Here is a 2,939-nt window from a genome sequence, read left to right as displayed (position 1 = left end):
TTTAGTATTGTGTATTAGAAAGGAAGCATGGCGGCAAGAAGGAATACTACCAACACTACTTCAGGAAACACACTTCCGACTGACTACCTCTGAGGAACTGGCGCAAGTGATTGCAGGTGATAACTCATCATGGAGCCGACCATGCTAGGGGTAGTGGTGGATCTCGAGGCATTGGTCGAAGTGTATCTGATGAGATTGATACTTGTAATGGAGTTATTTTTTATGTTGACAAAGGATAAGATACCATTTACAATCGATATTGGTAATGCAGAAGTTGGGTTGTAGGAGTAGCCGTGGGAGTTATTCCCAACTTCTACATTACCAATATCACAAGTGTCAATACTAACGATTGTGAATGGGTATCTTACCCTTTGACAACATCAAAAATAACTCCGTTACGAGAATCAGTGCCGTCGAGTCCACGTCAACCAGTGCCTCGAGATCCACCACCGCCAGTAGCACGGTCGGCTTCATGCTGAGCTATTGTCTGTGCAATCATTTGCGCCAGTTCTTCGAAGGTAGTTGGAAATGTGTTTCCTGAAGTAGTGTGTGTAGTATTCCTAAAGTAGTGTGGGTAGTATTCCTTTTTATAAAATTCACCGAAGTTACAATGACATAAATTCAAAAATCATGCGTCACAACGCAAGTTCCATTTTAATCATTTTATACATTTTATTAAAAGCTCCAGCTACTTTGCCAAACGCCATATATCTATAAAAAGCTACAGTCACCAGTCACCAGCTACCAGCTACCAGCTTTCAGCCACCAGCCACCAGCCACCAACTACTTTTGCCAAACATACCCGTAATCAATACCATCATTTGATTTAAAAAATAGATGGCCAAGATTTGTTCTCGTTGTTTTTATACTAAACATGTTTTGTACTGTATCCATGCAAACATAGTTCCAAGTTACCATATCCATGTATATCAACATATAGTCACCCATTTGCAGTCTCTACTTCCGGACAAATGGCCCTGAAAAAAAGATTAATGACTTAGAAAAGATAAATGTTGAATGATCAACGAGAATGAAAAGGATGTATGAATGACACACCTATACCCTAAACACACATTCGGCGCACACTATTTGGCCAGCATCTGTTGAGAAATGGAATATAAAATTCTAAAAATGAAGCAAATGTAATAAACTATGGCAAAAACTCTAATTGTGCTTTATAACATACCATTTCTATAGAGTTGTAGAGTTCGACACCTTTTTTTAATATAAAAAATGGGTAAATTTGGGTTGTGTTTTATCTCAAGAAACCCATTTCCGTTGCCTCTTTTGGAGTATAATTGTGTTCACACGAAAGAGAATTCCGTGCTTTCCATTCAGGATCAATCATGAGAAAAATGTTTTTAAACTATTTTTTTTTTTTTTTGAAAAAGGGTATGAAATGTAAAAAGATGGTGGATTTAGCCCACCTTAAAGTTAGCATACCTGTAATTTCCGGTATTGTAGATTCCATATTAAAGCTTAGAAACACGTCGTATGTATTATTGTCATCAACCCCTATAATGATAGATCGATGAAAAAGGGAAATTGAAGAGACAAAATATACAAATATCAAAATGCATGTAGTTTTCTGTGATTGTCGATTAGGATAAACAAGGATGTAAAGATGCACTTGAACATAAAAATAAAAAATTCAGCTTAACAACCGTAGTAAATATTAAAAATCATTGGTTTTCGATTGGTGCGATGGATTATATAAATGATGGTGCTACGTAATCGAGTTTGAGTGAATGGGAACGAGAAGATGTGGAGAGATGGCTAATGAGCGTATATGGATGGAGATTATATATGCAGATACAGTGGTTGGGAAAGAAAAAAATTATATTGAATTTAAATGAGTTAGCTATGTAGGTGAGAAAGTGTAGATTTCATTTATATTTGCACTTATATAACTCTTCTAAAAAATCTGTTGTATTTAAAGTGTGATCTCTGTCTTGAAGAATTGTATACTAAGTAGGTGAGGGAGGTAAAGGCTTCATTTACTACAAAGCTCAAAGGGGTATGGTGTCCCGACGATTTGTTCTTCAAACATTAGCATGCAAGACGAAATGTGAATATTAATATAGGTGATGTTGTTTATGACATTCAATTAAAGATGTTGCATGGTTTGGGTGGAATGTAGGCTCGTTTCAAATCAACGTAACAGTGTTTGGGAATGTGAGGATTAACTTTGAGATAATCACTGAAGATTAATGGTTAATACCAAACTTTAACGTCCTGTTGATATTTCTTAATTAACTATTCTATATTTATAACATAAAGAAAAAAATATACTGTTTAAAAATATCTAGAGCTTTTTATTTAAAATATATACTTAATTTTTTTATGTCCTCTATCATCATAAAATTTAAAGATAATCTAATTTAATCTAAGCTAATCTACAGTTAATATAAAGAGAATTAGATGGAAACGCCCCGCGTTGCGACGGGGGCTAAAGCATAGCAAATAGCATTAACCAACAACAATGTTTTTGAAACCGGATCGGACCGGCCAATTCGACCGGAATCTGGCAAGGTCATCGGTCCGTTTTTTATAGAACAAACTGTTATGTTCCGCTGAAAACCTGTTTCAACCGTCGACGGGTTAAAACCATTTGCCTCATATGGGCAGGTCTCTGCACATTAGGATGGTGGCTTTGTCTTATAGAGGAGCACACCCTTAGAATTCTTTCATGCCGCCAATGCGGAACACATATTCAGTATATTGTATTGGTCAATATACTGACATCTTAGAGGAACAAACATATATAAATTATATCATATGCATTTTAATTGGTTTCAACGGTTTATTAAAACACATAAATTAGCTCAATTCATATGCCCTTCTACTTTTATAAATGTTTTAACTATTTAGATCAATCATAGAGATTTCCTTAGTTATTTTGATTTTTTTTTCCATTCATGTTATATGTTATAGTAAAT

General features: G+C 35.1%; 1 long non-coding RNA gene across 1 annotated transcript; it reads right to left on the bottom strand.

Moving 5' to 3' along the window:
- Positions 1-569: 569 nt before the first annotated feature.
- LOC110934356 lies at positions 570-1,890 on the bottom strand. The gene is made up of 3 exons (XR_002588262.2): positions 1,444-1,890; positions 1,057-1,100; positions 570-977 (listed from the first exon to the last, which is right to left on the bottom strand). It is a non-coding gene; the product is annotated as an uncharacterized LOC110934356 (long non-coding RNA).
- Between the last annotated feature and the right edge of the window lie 1,049 nt (positions 1,891-2,939).

Source organism: Helianthus annuus, chromosome 4 (assembly GCF_002127325.2).
Source record: "Helianthus annuus cultivar XRQ/B chromosome 4, HanXRQr2.0-SUNRISE, whole genome shotgun sequence".
In the NCBI taxonomy this organism is placed as follows: Eukaryota; Viridiplantae; Streptophyta; class Magnoliopsida; order Asterales; family Asteraceae; genus Helianthus; species Helianthus annuus.
This window is presented reverse-complemented; position numbering and strand designations above follow the sequence as displayed.